At 44.5% G+C, this 20,457-nt stretch overlaps 1 protein-coding gene across 2 annotated transcripts in view; it reads right to left on the minus strand.

Moving 5' to 3' along the window:
* Positions 1–20,457, minus strand: part of FGD3 (FYVE, RhoGEF and PH domain containing 3) — a 115,034-nt gene that overhangs the window by 56,349 nt on the left and 38,228 nt on the right. The gene's annotated exons all lie outside the window — the stretch shown is intronic.

Genomic DNA, 20,457 nt, shown 5'->3' on the forward strand with positions numbered 1-20,457 from the left:
GCAAGTCTACAGCTACATGAAATCCTCTAACCAGCTTTAATAGCATGTCATAAGAAGGCATAAAAAGGTTTAAAAAAGGGTGTGATTTAGGATTGCTGCATATGAACACACGAATATATATGCTTCTGGCAGTCCTAAGAAATGGAAAACGTATCAAATCTAGAAACGTGAATGATAATCCACAAAATTATGGCAAAGAAAGCTTGACAAACATTCTTTCCACATCCCTGTTTTCAAGTGGACTAGCTGAAATGCCCAGAGCCTTCCTGGAGAGAGGTGAGCTGCACCACATAGGGAGGATGCACTCAGTGTAAGAACAAATCTTAGCCTTCCTGGGATGTGCTCAGGAACACGGCATTAGCTTCACAAATGCAACCTACTTGTGGCTAGATTTATATTTGGATCAAAAAACTGAAATGACAAGCACCTCCATCCACAGCAGCTAAATTATCCTGGGTTTACACCAATGGTATTAAATCAGGATGTGACCTTTTGGGTAACGACTTTGAAATCTGAGCCTCACTGACTGCTTTAGAAGATTAGCTGATGCAGAAACTTTCACAGTAGTACACATGAAAAAAAAAAGGCATAAAATATTAATTTTGCTGACAAAAATAGGTTCAGGTGGCACAAAACTATTTCCTGACCTCCGCCACCCAAATATACAACCCCATATTCCTCAGAATGGCTGCCAGTTGTTGCTGTTGAAGCTTCATTAACATTTCTACCATGAAATCTGCTTTTAAGCAGATCTGAGACCAGCTATTAAAACATACTTCTGTCTGAAACCAGGAATTTATAAGCACTGGGTTTTATTCAAACAGAATTTCGCATATCAGGAAAGTGCAGTGAAAGTAGAGTAGATTATTAGAGCAGATTAATAGATTATTACAAACAAATCAGCACGGAAGGAGCTTATGTAGATGCCTCCGGTCTGGATGCTGAGAGCCCCGTGACAGCGATGGCAGTGCCGTGACGTGGCAGCTTTTAAGAGAAAGGACAGAAACTTCTTCCCTATTAACAGTAGCTCAGCACAGCAAGAAATTAAAAAACGTGCGCAAGGGAAACGCTATAATTCAAAAAAAATAAAAAGGGCAGCACACAGAAGAGAGAGGGAATTGTTTCAGCGTGTATTGACTGGTGGCCATGACTGGTTGGCAATCCAGCAATCTTCTATTTTCCACACGTGCATTTTGCTCCAAGAATTACTGTAACGACCCAACTCTTGGGGACAAGCCTCAGCACCCACAGCAGCTTGCCCCGGGACACCTCTAACCATGCCTGGCTGTTTGAGCTCATAAGCACAGTACCGGCCTCATCCCTAGGGAGTGACGCAGCTCCAGGTCTGGCCTGAAGGACTCTGGGTTCCTGTCCAACCACTGCCAGAAAAGGGGACCGCCTTCATTGGTGTCATTTTGTAAAGTTTCAAAAGAAACTGAAGAACAAAACTTGTTTTCTGGTTCCTACTGAGATTCATCATTGTGGAAGCATAACAACGCGACACCTTTCTTTCTTACTGATAGAAGTCAGGGCTATTGATTACTTGCTCACTTTCAAGTGCAGGACACCAGCAGACACTTATTTCGTGTCTACACTGACAGCTCTTGCAACCTACTTCGGTTACTGAAAAGTGCCTTGACCCTTATTTTATAAATCCAGGTACAAGTTTTCCTCTCCTACTGGACAAACCACTCAAACACTCCTGGAACAAGATCCCTCAGCAGTAATAACTCAGCACAGCGGCAGATGCCTTCATCTTGCCTGAAATGAGCTCTGAACTCGGCTCCAACTGCTCCAGGACTTGTGCTCAGAAGCAGCCACAGAGCAAATAATTAGCAAAGCCTTACACTACTTCGTGTTAAAAAAGACCCATTAAAAAAAAAAAAAAAGAAAATCTACTGTCTTCGAAAAATACGGTATTTTATATCCTCTTGTATGTTGCATATACACACTACCAATGAAAATAACACTGCTGGTCATCTCCTGCCTGCACTTAGCCCGTGCGTGTGCTGACGGTACCTCCGAAGAGCAAGCGGGCACAAAGCAGACAAAAAAAACTGATAAACAGTTGGAAAGCTGAGAAACTTGGAAAGCCACAAGTGCCCTGAACACCAAATGTAGTGCTGAGCCTAAATCAAGAAAAGTATGCATGGGTGAAACCACAAAAATGGGTTTCATTCTTTTTTCTTTAATTTAAGCCAAGTTGGTTCCCTCTGTTCATCTCTGATGTGGCCCCTAAGGGCTGCTTTTTGCACACCAGACAAAAATCCACTTTCCTTACATATTTTTTCAAGCGCTATAAAACGATCTGTGAAAACAAGATTTACTGGGTTATTTCCCATGGAGTTCTCCGAGAGCACAGCCCACGGGCTTCAGAGCGTGCTGGGGTGCTCCTGGGGATGGAAGGGACACCAGCCTGAGGCAGGAGCAACTCGGGTAGCCCCCGGGCTGTGTGGCTTTCTGCTGCCAGACACTCCAGTGGGGGGAGATGGCGAAGAGACCCCTTGCCTGTCCTCCTGTGCCCGCAGGAACAAGGGTACAAACTGCCTCCTCTCTGCCCTGCTGGAATTGTGAAAGCGCGCTCCGGGCTGGAGCAGCGTCCAGATGAGCACCTGGGGAGCGTGCCGGTACGTGCAGACCTGTGCGTGTACCAGAAGAGTGCCCGGGTGTCCCCAAACCCGACAAAACGCTGCCGACTGCAAACCACCGCTCCCCCCATGCCCTGCCACGAGATGCCTGGGGACCTGTGACAGCCCCAAGCACAGGGTGCAAAAAGCCTGACCGTGCGCTTCCAAACAAACCAAATTTGGCCAAAAAGCCTCAGCCATGCTGTGCCCAGTCCTAGCGTCTCTACCGTGTTTATGAGCAAGTACTTGGTGGCTTATTTGTAATTTACTCGCATGAACAATGCTGCTGACAATTTCCCACTTCAAAACCAATCCAAGCAGAAAATGACAAAGGCTGTGCTTTCCAGAGATAACGCCTTGATTCTCAAGAAAAAAAATAATTTAATTTGTAGCATATTTTAATTCTACTTCTCCAAAAAAGTTTTGTAGCACGAAAAGACACTCCCAGGTTAAAATAATCAGTTTCCTGGAGGGCTGTGATGGCCAGCAGCAAGACCCGGGAACGCCAGATCAGCAGCTAGTTTGCATCTCCTGCAGCAAGCTGGGCAGTGAGCGGGGGGCTGGCACCACGTGTCCCAGCGTGCTGCTTGGGGGCTTCTCACCCAGTCCTCATGCTGATCCGGAGAGCTTGGTGGCGTCCAGCTGAAAGAAGGGGAGCTGTGACCTCAGCCAGCAGCCCCCCCTGCTCTCCCAGGCGAGGCACGGGGAAGGCGCAAGGGTTAGAAGGGATGACAGATGCAGGACTTACAGAGGAAGGCTCTGCAGACTAAACACACCAGAAAGGCACTGATAAACAACACCTACTTTAAAAGTTCGCCTTCACTGAGAATTAATACCATCGGGGGATTTTTCCAGACATCCAGAAAGATGAACGTGACTTTGTTCCAGACTCTGATGTCACACTGTAAAACAAAGCCTGCTCCAGCCCCTGCCATGCCCGAAGCACCCAAGCGCAGCTACCAGAGCTGCTCCTGGGCACACCCCGAGGCAAACCAAACCCTGCTGCTGCTGCAGCCCAGCGGTGAGCCCAGCTCAGGCAGCAGGCACGGATGCCTGGGAAGGGCTGGCAGGAAGGCAGAGCTGCTCTGGGGGTCCCAGAGGGGACCCTCCGGTGCCCCGGCTGCCCCACAGCTCCAGCCACTGCTCCTGGGGCATCTCCCTGATGGATCGAAGGAAGAGAAAATGGCCTTGGCAACAACTGCAAGGGCTTCCTGGGGCTGCTGTCACTATGGTCATCCACTGGGATCGCCCACAAGGTGGCCAAGCAATGGGAGCTTCCAGTTTCCTACTATTTTGCTGATTTGGGCCATCTGTAACATCAGTGAAGTCAGTAGCTCCAAGAGGCAACAGTGTATTTGTGATCCACCAGGTCCAGCTCTAAGAGCACAGGAACATGTGATTCCCTGTTCTTTCTTCAAGCATATATATAAAAGGGCAGCTATTCCCGGGAGAAGCTGGCTGTGACACCCAGAGATGGCCCTAGCAGCGAGGACTCCACTTCTGATGCTGTCTGCTATATGCTCCATGCACATCAAGTGGGTAAGCAACCATCACCGGTCTGGCTAAAAACTGACTGCAGAAAAAAAACACGAAGACAAAGCAGAACATACGTGATGGCAACAGGGGGCTCTGCAGCTAACGGGAGTCTGGACAACTGTGTGCCCAGCACTGAGCAGATTTAATAACAATAATAATAATGATAAATAATAATTATAAATAATGATAACGATAATGCTCACAACAACAACTCTCAACTGTTAACCTCTGGAGTTATTTTGAAAACTGCTCTCCTTATCTAGACATCTTACTCTTGGCCCTTCCCTAGGCCTGGCTACAAACTGAGCCCACAGGATGTACCTCTAACCTCCTCTAGCAGGTTTTCATTATTCCCAGTTCAAGCATCTCTGTTTTCAACTGAGCCACCCACTCGGGCATTCCCTAGCGCTGTCTCCAATAGTGAACTTTCTCTCTCTCTCCCTTCCTTCTTTAGCAAAAGCCTTTCAAGGAGGAGAGGCTGGTGGTGTTCTTAAGGCAGAAACCCACTGCTAGAGAGCAAAGTGCTTCAAGGGCAGAGCTAATGCATGCCTCTGAATGAGAAAACCTTGCTAAGAGGAACTCTGTCACAAATTAAACGGTGCTGATTACGCCTTCCCTGTGTCAGCAGGAACCTGTCGAGTGGGATAATACTTTGTCCTTTGTGCCCAGGCAGCGTTACAGACACAGCTGTGTAAGGACTTGCTCAGAGAAGCTAAAGCACTTGCTACACTGTATGGAAACCCAGTCTTTTGAGCCTTAGGTACAACACACTGTAAAGAAACTGGTCTTGCAAATCAAAAGAAAGACGTCCCCTCTAGCAAGGGCAGAACACTACCCCACCTCTTACAGCCAGTTACAAAATGCCCAATGACATCCCCAAAGTGCTCCCAGCCCCAAAGCCTGCCCCCACAAAGTTTTTCCTCCTCTCTCCAACTTCACACGGTGCCCTGCCCCACACCAGCTCCTGCTGAGTCTTTCCCCACGCTGCCGTCTGGCATGCCCTTCCTTTCCCTGTTGCCCTGCTTGGTAAACTCCAGCATCCTCCTCAAACCCACCCAAAACCCTCTTTCCCCCTGCCCAGGACCCACGCACCAGGCCAGCAGAGCCTCGCGGTGCCGACGGCACGGCTCGCAGCCACACTGCAGGGCCACACGCGTGCCCTTCTGTCAAGCCCGGTGACTTCACGACGGTTATTTCTCATGACATCTATTTGTCTGGCATGCCAGAAAGTAAAAAGAGTGACAGCAAAGCTCTCACTGTAAGCTTTCAGAAACAGAAACAAACAAGACGACACTGTGTTTGAAAGCAGGCAAGAATTTGGCATGGATTGCAGTTTTCTATCAAGATAGAGACATAGATCACTTACTTGTATTTGAGCAGAGACACCCACATTTTTCTTACTTGCTCAGCCTACAGGACATCCAAAAAAAAAAAGGGAGAACGGTTCCTTCTGCAGCTCTCATTTCACGGCTCACCATGCCATGCTCACAGGAACTGGCCTCCCCCACCCCACTTCCTACGACCAGTGTGGTTAGGTGACTCAAAGAATACAAACGTGGCAAGCGCGAACCGAGGAGCTTTACTGGGCACAAGTTAAAGGAGATTGCTGCAAGTCTGCAGAAACGGGCTCCTTGGTTTTAAGTTTCATACGTGTCTGAAACACAATACGCAGGATGCAGATGTTTTAGAATCCTGAATCTTTCTAAGTAGAAAAGAAGATAAAGCCAGATCTCCTTAAAACGCTTTCTGTTTAGGTACAGTTCGGTATCAAGGCAAGCGTGGTTAAGTGCAGTAACATGCCACGGAAACCAAGAAATCCCAATTCTCAGCTCTGAAACTCTGAGACGGCTTCTCTGCATGGACGGCACAGCGGCACTGCCCCAGGTGCACTCACACGTAACCTCCCCAGAAGGGTTGAATGAGGTGTCTGAAGAGCTTTCTGACCATAAAGGCATTACATCTGCTGGGAAACTGCCCACGGAAATGACAGGGAATGTAAGGCAGCAGGGACAGAGCTGGTTAAAAGATTTTCCTAAGTCCTGAAAATTTTCAGCCCTCTCTCTCTCCCCCTCCCTCTGGTCACAGCTCCTCCAGCACAGCCCTATCTTGGGAAATGATATGCTGTGTCCTTATGAGGAAAGCACGGAGATGTAAACCACACCAAATTGTTCAGTGTCTGAGGAGGGCTGTGAGAAATCTGGTAGATTCGGTTCAACTTACAACCACACAGCAATATACCCAGAAGAAAGTCGATCTTCTCCCAGAAGGAACAAACCAGCTAAAATAAACAAATTTGTGCATATAAAGCACAGGAAGGACCAATAACCCCCGGACCTGTATTGCCACAGCATATCTGCTCTGGGATTTGGCAGACTTCTCTCTTGCTCTGACAACTTTTAAATGCCTTGGGTGAGGATGGTTCCTCGAACAGACATTTCTGTAGCTTCCTGAGGGTCACAACTGAACATCACTGTCACAGTGTCACATAAATTTACACGGAGATTTCCCACCTTTAACATAATCAGATTGTTTTAAAGCAAATTACTGCATGCTAACCCAAATAATTCAAGGCTATGCTTCACTGGCACTGGCACACAGTTTATGCTCCTTGCCTTTCATCATCTGAATCCAAATAGATGTTTCTGAGGAATCAGTTTTTAGCTCTGACTTTTTGTTGTTCTCTAAAGCACTTCCAAAGGCCAATTGTTGTAGAAGTATCAGTCCTAAAACTAACTCACTAAGCAGAGCTACAATACACGCCCATCCTGAAGATCCACAAATGCAGGTAGGTATGAAATTCATTGAAATTAATGGTACTTGTCTGGGCACTGAATATTTCATTATTCTCTTCAGGAGAGGATGAGATTTCCGTGTTGATTTATAACCTTTTCCAGTGCTTCTCTGTTTTTACAAGCTCATTTCAGTACCGTCACCCTATCTCTCATTACAGCGCTGTTTTTATTTCCACATCCAGAACAACAGTGAATCGAGGTGCCCGTGCAATGCCACTTGAGACCTCTTCCTCTGGGACATTTCACACTTGATGACACAGCCAGGGATTCCTCCACAACTGCTTTAAAGACACCATCAGAATTAGCTTTTCAACAGACTTGTATCACTCATCACATTAAAATACTTCTCATCCCACTCTCCCCTGTCCTGACAGGGCACTACAGCACCGCGCTCATTTTGCTTTCTGTACATAAGTTAAAAAACCTCACTGCCCAGACCCAAATTTGAGCAGCAAGAATTACCAATCACACTGTGAGTTCAACACAGTAAGCAGCTGCAGGATGACGGGCACTGCGTCTCCTCCCACAGACACGGTAAGCTGACAGACACCTATCAGATATTGACCAGAGAAGTGATTCTTACAGATAAGTGTTTGCTCTGCTTTTATATATATACACGTATTATAAATTATATTTATATATGTCAGGAGAAAATCTTCAAATGACAGAAATAAGGAGCTTCATATATAATTCTCTACTACAGCACTCCTCCAAGTAGGGGTGTACAGCGAATCCCTACTGCTATCTTCACTCTCATTACGTGACAAGGAAAAGAAAAGGCAAAAGCACAAGCACATCTCAGACATCCAGCTGCTGGAAAGTCCTTACACACAGCCCCACAGCGGGGAAAGGAAAAGAGGAGACAACAGAACCCACCAGGCACTCATTGATAGTTTGGGGCTTTTTCTTTTGCTTCGAATACAACTGGCCGTCATCCCGTCTGCAGCCAGCTCCATGCCAGGGCTCTTAAAGGACTGTCTGGATATTTCACATGCACACCACAGCTGAAGGACAATATCTGCTGGGGTGTAACAGAATCAAGTCAACTCACAGCAGACAGAAACTTTAAACTACTTTCCAGGACAAGTAAGCTGAATCTATCATTAACCACGTGGAAGGCCATTTTTCCCTAGCAAAAAAAGCAGTAGTTTTATAGCAGCTGCCAAGCCAACCCTCCCCGAAGAGGAGACCAAGGGAGAAAATCAGCAGGGAAAAGGGAGCAGGGCTGGTTCCTGACACTGGCGATTAAAAGAGGCTGCAGGAATGGAAGTAGTGACCAGAGAAACCATGCTGAGAACAGCCATAAACAGAATAAAAATATGCTTGCTTAAAAGGAAAATAAGAAAGAAACCAAAGTAAGGCACCACAGAGCACATTCCCCTGTCAGAACTAACAATAGGCATGTTAAAACCCAAACACAAAAATATTTTCTTTTCCTGTATGAAACAGGATGCAGTATCACAGTCAGCAGTCGCTTACCTTGGTCTTCTAAGGTTACCAGCGACACGAAAACCACGTTGCTGTCCTTTTAATCCCAGCCCCGTCCCGTTACATAAGTGGGGGCAGCGAGGAAGCTGCAGGACTCTGCCTGGTGCCAACCTCCCCTCCTACAGGGGCCCAGCCAAACCTCCCCGCAGGAAGGCACCGGACTCAGCCTCCAGCCTCGCAGCTCCTAACCATGCACTGGCATTATCCGAGCACTGCTCATGGGTACAAGTCCCCAGAGCAGCAAACTCCAAATGCAATCACGTCTTGGCTAATAAACTGCTGGGTGAATTGAACTTGAATGCTGCCGGAGTTCAGGTGGAGTCTGGGGGAGGCTGGTGGGTTTTTTGTTTTGTCTGGGGGGCTTTTCTAGGCAGTCATGTGTTCTCTGTTGTGGCTTATTTCAAGTACCTTAGCTTCTAGCTCTGATTTCTGTTCCCGCATCTGTAACCCTGCCATCTGGGCTATTACAACTGTAACACACCGAATGACCTGACTGATGCAACAGGAAAATGGGTGCTTCTCAGCGTTAGCTAAGCAGTGACTATTGAGCTCTTTGCCGCTCTTTTGGGACAAATGTGTCCTCAGATAATTCTTTCTAATTTTACTTATATTTTGTATGCCTCCAGGGAGTATCACACGCCCTTGCTTTTGTCTCCGCAGCTGATGACAAAGGAGGCTGTCCATAACTTCTGCATTGTGACAGCATTTCCACCATATTTCAGAATCTGTACACATCTTACCAGGTTTGATTTCCAACTTTTGGCCATGTAATTTTAAACTGAAATTCCTGCAAGGGATACAGGAAACAGCTTTTCCATTTAAAAGATGTTTAATTTCTAACACAAGTGTTGGAGACTACTCAGTCAATTCTCAAGCCTGGCCACAGTTTCGCAAAATCTACACTCAGGCTGCGCTTCACACAGGCATATAGAAAGTAACACTGCAGGATAAATCTCCACGGCTGGAAGGCAGTATTATGAACTTTTTGTGATTTATCAAAGCAAAAAGTAAAGGCTAAGACAAACTCACTCTTCTCAAGGAAGCATTTGCCTGACTTCTCCCTCTGAATGGCTTAATTGAATTACTCTAGGCCAAAATGATAGGCACAGTAACTTTCTGTGACACCGGCATCAAAGGAAGAAGAAAAAAAAACCTGACTCTTCCATCTAGTGAAGAAACCAGATTAACTGATGTAAAGTTTGCAGCATAAAGAGTGACAAATGCAAGGAGAGGCATCCCCGGGCAGATGTCAGCTAGCGTGACACTGCATGGGACAAAAGCCCTACCAGGAACAGCACACGTTGGGGACTTCAGGCAGCCAGCAGGGAAGGCAAGCAACATCCCTCTACAACACAGAAGTAGGCAAGAAGTGAAGAGTAGCCAGGCTCATCTCTTTAGTGCACACAAGCCTTGTTTTTCTCTCCTGAAGCATGAAGCAACATGTGTAAATTCAGTACTAGACTTCCGACTTAATTCGTGTAGCAGGCAAGGTCCAGATGCCCCAGTTCAGCTCAAGGCATTGCAGGGGCCCACTTCAGAAGAGGAAGGGATAACTGGATTTTTGTTCAGGTATTTCATTGCAAGTATAATGAAACACACAAGTCATTAACTCCTAACACCTCATTCCACTTTTTCTCTTTTGCAAGAAGATGGAAGATAATGCTCTCCTGTCCCCAATTAATTCCCAATCCCATACTACAATATTCTCTCACACCACCACTGCGATCTGCTGCAGCATTTCAGCTTACCTTTCCCTGCCTCTTCCTCTTTCACAGTCCCAAACACACTTCTCATCCCACCTTTTTCTGGCTGTTAGCTCAGTCTAGCTCCGTTCTCCAGCTTTAGCCTGGCTGTTTTTTATACATCCCTGGGATGCTTACCCTGTGACCACCTGCCCCCCCCAGAGGTACCACCCCACATAGCACTGCCGCGGCATCAGGCGTCGGCTGAAAGGTCACCAAGGGTGAAGCACAGGATGTAGCTGCAACTTCAAACTCATTTTCACCACGGATTTCCTAAGCTAAAGCTACCATTTCATCATTCTGCCCATCTCCAAGCCCGCACTGACCACAGGTGCCTACAGCACGGCCCCTCTCCTGGCAGAAGGTGCTGAACCATGACAGAGGAAGGCGGACAGAGCAACCCAGCGCTCCCGAGACCTTCTCAGATGAACACGGAGTATGTTTTTCCTTGACAGGGAACAGGTTTTTCATTACGATGAAAAGAGTCCTGATTTACAATTACACTGATTATGCAAATCAAAGAGCATATTTCAAGTTAATAACACTCCCAGGACTTCACACCTGTCCCGCCTGAACACAGGAGCCGCAATGCCAGAGCAATCCATTACTGTACAAATCTGAAGAGATTTTACACAGGTTAGACACAAACAAATTATCCCAGCCAAAGCCACTTCGGTTTGTTCCTCTCAGATTACCTGCATCTGTGTGATTTACTGTCTCGGGGATTCTCTTCCTAGAACAAAGAGAAAGATGGCAGATCTGCAGCTCCCAGCACTATTTATACGGTGGGAAGGAAAAACAGAGGGAGAAGTGTTACACTGCCCACCCTCCAGTGATTTACAAGACTAATACAGAAGCTCGAAAACAGCCAGACACTACTCACTATCATCAAGACTCCAGCCTTCTTTTAACACTGTGCCACCAAAAAAGGCTTCATGTATTTCTTCAGTTACTAGAATCTTATTACATTTTTTACTAATGACAAAAGCAACACGCAGGACTCTTTCACACTGCTCTGCTGATGTGCTTGTGAATCTTTTTAATGGCACACACTACAATGAGCAAACTCTCATTTAGCCAATAAGGAGAGTAAAAATTATCCTTTGCTTAAGATTTAGTGACAGCATAATGCATCTCCAACAGCGTCCCAATTAACTGGCTTCTTTTTTTTTAAATCCTGAAATGTTTTATTGGTTTTAGTAAACCAATAATTATCTTCTGCTCATTCAGAAGTCTATTGAGGTACTAAATAAAAGTAGGTAAAACAGAGCTCAGGTTTTTGCTAGAGAGCTATGCTTTACCAGGCAGGGCTAGCTCTTCTCCATTACCATAAGGTGCGGCCACTTCGTACTAAAGAATTTAAGAAATGTCAACCTCATTACTGAAAAGTGTAAAGAGCATTCTTAAACTGATATGCTATTTTGGTAGCAGAGCTGCTCACTGCAAAATACAGAACAATTTCACAGTGATGTATGTCCAGTAGTTCATGATAGTCATTAAAGGAGAACATATTTCAGCTCTTACTGCTGCTTGGTAACTCTCTATTTGAAATTTACTGCCTTTACAGAAAACAACAGGGTCATGGAGTCTTTGAGGTACCTCAAACAAAGTCATCATACTTGACTGCTACACATTTAAAAGCTGAAACACTTAGGTAGCCTTTCTCCCTGTGAGATTCAATACTAAACAAGGGTATTGCCCTCACAGGTACTACTGGAGCAAATATATCTGAGACAGACTTTACCTAACCCTCAGTTCCTTAAGAAGCAGCGCAGCCACCACTGTGGAAGCCTCGGAGAGGTCCAGCTACCAGGGTCCTGGATGTCACCTTTTGGAGACTCTGGGCAGCCCTCAATGGTGACCAAAGGTCCAGGCTCCACTGCCTCGATTTCTCAGCCAACGGGATCAGCAAACCTCCAATCACGTCTGCAAATGCTGCAGCTCCTTCCCTCGTCTGCTGGAAGACAACTCTTGCATGGAAGACCGGTTGGTTGTGTGAACATTTTGTTCATTAGTATCTCACTCAGTAAATAAGAAGTGTTTCATTGTGACTGCTTTAGGCCTCCATGGGGGCTTTAACCAGAATAAATATACTATTATACTGATCTGTCAGCAGAGTGTGGGCCAAGCCCCCAGGAGCAGAGGTGTCTTTTCTTCTGCGCTCACCACAGACTGGCCTGACCCCCACTGCTGAACTGCTTGCTCATTTTGTACAGCAGAGCCTGATTTCCCTCAGTTCCTACCCAATGACACATGACTTAAGATACACAACGTTAGGCGCACCTATCTCGCACCAGGTACACTGAGAAACCCTCAATGTACACATGGAAGCAAAGTGGTTGAGATAAGGCACCACTTCCCGCAACAAGGCTCATCCCAAACCCCCACTGAACTGACACCGCGGCACTCCTGGAGCAAATACAAGAGATTAGAGAAAACAGTCCTTACCACCACTACGCAGCCTCGGGCTCTGCGCTCTACTTCCACCAGAGCCCAGCCCAGCAGATACAGATCTGACAGACTGTTCCAAAGGCATGTTGCACCGGGCACTCCTGATGTCAAGCTCAACACTGCTCCCCTTTCCAAGGAGGTACACAAGCGTATCCTGCACTTTCCAAATGGAGCAACTGAGCGTAAAGTGTTACTTTGCTTGCACTTGCATCTTCTTGGCCTAAATAAGTGCTTTTTTACACCGTGACCTGCTGTCTCTAAGGATTCAAGCACAAGCAGGATGAAGAACCCAGAGAGGTTAAAGGTGTTCCACCAAAACAAGGCAGGGATAAATAAATTGGAAGAGAGTGAAAGCCACTGAACTGGCTCCAGTATTTTGGATCCCAGAGCAGACAGGATAGTACAAAGCACCCTTTATATTTATCTCACCCTGGCAAGCACCAAAGAAAGTTAACACCAACTCAAAGGCCTGTAACATGGACTACAGAAAAAAGCTACGGTAAAAAGATCTATTGTTGGTTTTCCCAACAAAACTCTAGTTAATTTACTGTATCTGTAGCAACCATTTCATTTCTCCTGTTATTTATAACCACGTTTTCATCAAATCCATAGCTACAAGCCATAAGGACATTCTGTAAATCACAAACACTAAAATCGTTGTGACTTACTGATAAATCTTTGTTCTAAAGAAAAAGCACATCATAAATGATCTCAAATTGGATTACAGCTGTGCTAGTAATGATTTTAAAGAAATATATATACATGTTGCAATTTCAGAATCAGATCATTACCACAAATGTGCATTCAAATTAATACCACGGAAACAATTTACGTTTTCTCTTGCTTACTGATAGTCTTCAATACTGAAATAAACTAAGAAAGAGACTGGTCTGTCATTACATGAAATGTAACTGGCAACTAGCATTTTCAAATATAAGTGTGTAGACAATAAGGATAATTATAAACTATGTTAGTTGCTCAGAATATTTCTAAACAGTTGTGTTTAAAATTATATTGCATAAAGTAGCATTTATTGTATGGCAGTCATTGTTTCAATAATTAGTGGTTTTCATGAAATTTCTGCCTCATTATTCCATATTGTCCTTTTATTGATGGAGAATACTCAATGTGTACAATGTATGCTTGCTGGCAAAGCTGCGTTATTAAGGAGAGAGGATGCCTGAAACAATGGAATGACTTCAGAATAAAATTGATTACAGAAACTCAGAAGCTGTTAAGAAAAATACAGAGAGTTTTCATAGTAGAAGAAAATTTGAAAAAAAGATTATTGCAAGTTTAGTTCAGGTAATGAATGACTTGCAATGAGTTTATAATTCTGATCTCTTATATTCCTCGACAGTCAAAGTATGATTTATTTATATTGTCACAATTGTATCAATTCCTTAGAAGGGGTTACGGTTAAATGTATTTTGTTGCTGTTGTGTTGTTTCTTAATCAGCTATATTGTCATCTATAGGCTCCGGTTAGCCTAAACTGCTGCAAATATCACATCACAAGGAAAAACACCTTTGAATGAGCTACCTTTTAGAACCATAATTTCACACCTAAGGTGAACAAACTAGCTAGCTTCAAGCAATAAATACTAACATATACCTGTACCCCTTCAAATTCCATGGCACACCTTCTGCTTCCTTAGAAGCATACTGCTCAGCATCAGCAAGACCTCAAAATCCCTTCACAAGACAGCAGTAATAATAAAAAAGAGGAAAAAGCACACAGGCAAACTGCAATGACGCCCGATGATGGCCTTGCGTTTGCCCCAGCCCAGCCTGCTCCCACAGCCCCAGAAGTGGAGGAGGCCAGCTTGCGGCACGGCTGCTCACCCAGCACTGCCCAGTGCCACCAGAGGTCTGTGTGAAAAAAGAAACATGAAAAAACACATTTCTTGTCACCAAACAAAGTTAGCGCTCAGAAAACACCTTAAGCAATGTGACTGTGCTTGTAAATAAACTGGGGCCAACTAGAGAAGCTCAGAGCTCAGGCTTCACCACCCTGTCTCCAAATCCAGCCTCCATAAACACACACCAACTGCACTGGCGACGTCCTTCCGCCTCCTGTGCTAGGCAGTGACAGTTCTCTCTGCAGAAAGCCAAGAACGAAGGGGACAGCCACCAAGAAGATTTCCATGGGTTAAATGGACATGGTCAGCTCTCCTGTCAGAGCTCCCTTGTCTGAGCTGCCGGCAGTCCCACAGCCATGGCAGACCTCATGGTGGCAAACCGCCAGCTCCACGCTCATTCAGCTGAAGCCGTGCTCCAGAATGGAAAAGCTCTGGGAAGGTACTGCTATGGGCTGGGACAGAGGAAAAGCCGTCACCACCAAGCAAAATAATCGGTTTGAGGTGTTTTTTTAATTTAAGAGCTCATTTGCACTAATGATCCTGAAGAGCTTGAACCACCTATCTTGTATTTTGTTCATTGAAGGACGCATGGTCACTGACAAAAGAACTGGAATAAAACTAGAGACAAATGGAAAAAATCCCAGTTAATGTCTCTGATTTTCCAGTCACAGATGAGAGGGGATTTATGCCTGTGCCCTAAACCACAGTGCTTCAGAAAGAAAACAAACAGGGCATCCTGGGCTCTGTCATATTCTTCAGGTCAGCGTGATCTGCGGAATGCTCCTTACCAAGAGTCACTGAGGGCGATTTCCCGATTGACTGTTTAGAAATGGCTGTAGCTGTACTTTCTCCTCACCACAAACAGCCATCTATGGCTCTCCCGATGCACAAAAAGGCAAGGTGACTTTGCTTTTCCCCTAACTTACAGGCCCTTCTTCCCTACGGCACAGGCCTCACATACACACAAGGGTTTTCCTTCCTCCCTTTTCCTCTGACACCACAGTTATGCTTCTTTTCCAGGACAGAGCCTGAAGGCCCACCCTGACTCCACGGCATCTGCCTGACGCTCCCCAGCCTACACCACGAGCCAGCCCTGAGGAGCAGCTGCAGCCCGTGCTGTTCCTCACCCTCCCGGACAGCTGCTTCTGAGATAGTCTCCTAATGCTGGCTTCAACCATCACGGCCTTCATCTTCAGGACAGAGTGCTCCGTGACAATGCACATATCCCAGGACAAATTCACTCTCTGGAGTTAATCCTTTTGTGCAGCTCCGTTTCTAGGTATAAAACAGGAAAAGTAATATGGCTTCACCAAAGGTAAGTGTTATGAAAATAAACACAACAGACTTATCTTAAGAGAATGGCACAGAGCACAAGATCTACAATAGAGAAAAACTAAATCCATCTACCATCTCCTGGAACAAGGATACAGATTGGAAAAGGAAAAGAAAAGTGCGACTGACATAGGTGTAACACACACACACTGTGTTAACGAACAGTTATTCTCTACCCTGACAAGTTGTAATTAGTAGATTCCAATAAATGTTTTGGTAAACTTAGAATTCTTTAAATGTCATCTAAAACCACTACGTACTATCAGAATTTTAGCATGCATAGTATACACACGTACTTCTCAAAGTAAGTGACCCAACCGCAGAGGTTCCCCAAATACTTCAGTTCAGTGCTTTCATTTGGTGATGGAACTACAGTGGTCAGAATCATAGAATCATTAAGGTTGGAAAGACCTCCAAGATCATCTCGTTAGGTTTCAGTTAAATCAAGAAATTCATTCTAACTGTGAAAACTACATAAAGGTGTTTTTTATATATCAACTTTTCAATTCCGTTTATCACATATTCTAAAGTGCATTATAAGCTTGGGCTTCTCATTCTTTATAGAATTACATATTTTTTATTTCATAACATTTCAGAATTACAAATATAAAAGCTAGAGCCTTAACACTAAGTTAGCTTCTGCGAACACAAAACTTAAATTGGAATTATATTTAAGGGCATAAAATCCCAATTTATTCAGTGATACGTTGGAGACACAAATTATAACGTTAAATTAAAATTACTGGGTTTTGGCATTTGGAAAAAAATACAATTTTTAAACATTTTAAAAAAAATCACCTGAAAGGCCGATTGCAGGACTCATAACATCTGCATATGAAGTAACAAGACTGCCAGATCATGTAGCTTTGGTGTTCAAAGAGGATGCAAAGAAGTCGATTAAGTCACCACCATCTGGCCCTCAAGGACAGGGAACAGTGGGGGCAGGAGCTCTGCTCTCCCCAGGGAGGCATCCTGCCTCGCGAGACCAGCATCACCATTATTAGTTACACCACACCACAGGCATTCCATGACATTTCAGACGGATAAAAGGCTAGAAGTCCTGCCCTTGGGAATGAAAACCCACTAGGACAGAGAAAAGCCATACAAGGACTGGAGTAAGCCTTTTTCAGCGTGCCCCAACACACTGCACACACACTGCAACCCATCCCCGTGGCCCATTTGCAGCAGTAAGCGCAGAGGCACGGTGAGGACACTTGTTCCTACCTTGGCTGACTCACTGTGCAATACTTAAAGAGCTTGTGCTGTGCTGGGAAGTGAGGAATGGATCCACACACACAGACTTGACCCCGTGGTCCTCCCTGTGATCAGGAGTCAGCAGTGGCAACAGGGAGAATTTGGAGCACAGGGGTCAAGAAATCTATTCTAGCTTAGACTGAAGCTCCATTTCTGTCCCTACTGTGATTAATTTTTCTCCCTTTTTTGAGGAAGGAAGGAGACCACAGGGTTGGGAGCTCTCTGGAATAAGCAGACAATGCTTTGGAAACACTCAGCCCCGGTGTTAAGCAGTAATGACTACAAGCTTTAACAGGATATCAGACTGTGAGGACTGTGAAGGAAGGTCAGCCTATGACTAGCAGAATGGCAAAGTAGGTAAGAACCTATCTAATCTTAACTGATGACCTTTATTTTCCTTTGCAAGATGGCTGTAAAAATTGAGTATTTCAATTTGCACTTCACACCATTTTACAGAGGTACAGACAGTCACCCCAATATGGTACCACCTACTGAGCAGTAAATAATTTTTTCCATTCCATTTTCATTAGGTCCAAACCCATATTCTATCTAAATTTGCATCATACGATGGGTATCAGCAATAAGAGCTCCAGAAGTCAGCAAGCGACAGGAAGAAACACAGGCAAAGATTTACCACCAAGAAAAACAACCAGCTTCCTCCCCCCTCGGATGTTGACTCCAAGCAGGACAGAGCACCAGCAAAACTTGGATTCATTCAAAAACTCACTCAGAGTATGGGTGCCCCCGTCACTGCAGCTTAACCAATTACTGCCTCCTCGGAAAACCTGCCATCGCTGCCTGGGTGATCACAGAGAACAGGCAACCTCAAACTGACACGTTTTATCTCAAAATTGGGGCAGGCTAGCAGCTCACCCATTAACCACTGTGGAACTAAACAGAGAGGTGGTAACATACAGAAGCAGCATTAATTCTATTTTCTCACTTGACTCAGAGGTTAAAATTGGAAAGAAAATTCATTCCTAGAGATTTTTGAAATGTTCTGTTTTCTAATAAAGATAAACGTTTCTTCTATGAACTGAGCAGAGGCAAGTCTCACTAAGCAAAGGTAAAACTCTCTTATAAGCAGCACTCATCCACAACCAAAAGATCTTGCATATATCACATAACCATTTGCATCAATTTCTTAGATGAACAAACTTTCAAGGTTATTCTTACGTTAGGAAATATGCCTCAAACAAGAATGAGTTCATTACCTACAAATGAGCGTAACATACTATTCATAAGGTCACAAATCTATTTTATATGGGCATTCACCTCCTTTCTCACAAACTTTCTACAGCAGAATAAATTTGTGAGCTGGATCACTCCTGTCATTACTGTAGCTTAAATGTACGTACATACATACATATATGCACACATCCTCATTCCCCCCAGTCTGACTCCCAAACTTCTTCCAACATGCAGTTCACTTCAACACAGCTGCTCTCAGGACTGGATCCCCGCCTTGCAAACATTTCTTGTATAGCATAAAACCACGAACCTGGAAATCTATGAAACTTTGGAGAAGGACTGCCAAAGTTTGAATTAGTTTGCCTTTGTTTGTTTATTTTTCCAGAGCACATAATGAATTTCTCTTTTGTCTTTTAACATAGAGATAGAAATAGGTTAGTATTCACTATTGATAATTATCTCAAAAAGTTAAGCCTGTGTTTCTGCGCAAGGCTTTCAGAGGCACACAGACAAATCGCAGTAACTAGTATCAGTACCATTTCACAATGCCATATTTTGCAGAAGCTATTTATCCTTTGCTTTGTCCTTAACAATACTTTAAACCAATTGCTGATTTGTCTGGATAATTAACATCCCAAATCCAATTCTTCACAGATGAATTGGAGCGAGTTTGAGTACCAGAGAATGCAGCTATTCATCAGCAGACAGTCCTCACTGGATGGACAATGGCTTAAATTTTCCTGCACATTGAAGATGATGCAATTACCAAGCTTGAAAGCAATGTAATCTATACCACCAAAGAAAGTATTCATAGTGGAATGATCAGAGGAGGATAAACAAGAAAGCAATATTTTATCATTGCAAGAAACAAATACTGACTTGCAAAACCCAATTGCCTACATTACGCATCACTGTGTTGAGGAACAGTAAGTAGTGCGGTAGAAAACTCAATATGAATGAAGCTCGATTGTCCAGGGATTAATGAAAACATGAAATCTGGTACCCTTAGGTGGCTATTGTTAGCCCATTCACTCATTCAATCTAATTTGTACTATTATTACAAGTAAACCTGTGGCAAAGTTATGTTTAATTCAACTCTCCAAAAGATGCATCTGAACTCTTCCTCCATGATGACGTCCCTAGTCAAAATTTGGCCCAGAAGCTCAGCAGATCTGGCAGTGTGGAACTCATTTGGGGCTAACATTCTGCAATTTGCAGACAGCTGCCCTGTAATATCTTCTGGCTGCAATAGCAGCTATTGCCTGCTGAGCACCCCGCGCCCTGACACGCAGCCAAAGACCACACTTACCTTTCAGATCCCGAACATCATCCCAACCACAGCGTGCATTCCTGCCATTCCCTTTAAGTACTCCCAAATAGTGAGCAAGTCCAGAGTTTAACTGGTTTAACTGATAAGAGTTCAGCAAGCACGGACTGGAAAGTTAATCTCTAGCCAATCACACCCAGAGCACAATGCACAAACACCTTTCCAAGAAAATAACCTTCTGTGGCCAAAGGACATGGGCAATACAGATTTTTGTAGACTGGAAAGAACTTATTATTTTGACTTGTTATTAAGATAACTGGCATGGATGGATAAAAATAAGAGAATCTTTAAGGCAGACAAGCCTTTCTTCAGGTTTTCTTTGCTAGCCCTGCCAGTGGAAAAAAATCTCTATCTCTGCAGGTATTGAGATAATCCTCTTTTTGAAGGCAAACTTCCTCTACATTAAAGAGAAACAACTGTTACACCTGCTGCATTTCATATATTGAATAACCTTCTGCTGTTTACCTGCATTTACATTATTTGGAACCACTTTACATGTAGCAATGGATCTGCCTATACCTGTCAAAGGAATCATTCTCCCAACAGCAGATTAATGTCATCTTTTTGCCTCATCGCTGAAGCCATTGATGCCGTGTTGATAAACCGGTGACACATTCAGCTTGTGTGCTTGCACCTCACTTTCCCTTCCCCACTTTCCTCAGCTGAGCAACCTACACACCATACAGGCTCACGCAGGAGATCGTGGGATTGGTGGTAGGGGACACTTGCTGTCACATTCAGGATGACTCTTCACTTTCACAGCATGACTACCTTTTTGTCCATGGAACTGTGAATTTTGATGCATAAACACTGCACAAATTACACAAGGATGAAAACATTACCTGCTTTAAATGTA

The sequence above is a fragment of the Anser brachyrhynchus genome, assembly GCF_964034855.1.
Source record: "Anser brachyrhynchus genome assembly, chromosome: 10".
NCBI lineage: Eukaryota > Metazoa > Chordata > Aves > Anseriformes > Anatidae > Anser > Anser brachyrhynchus.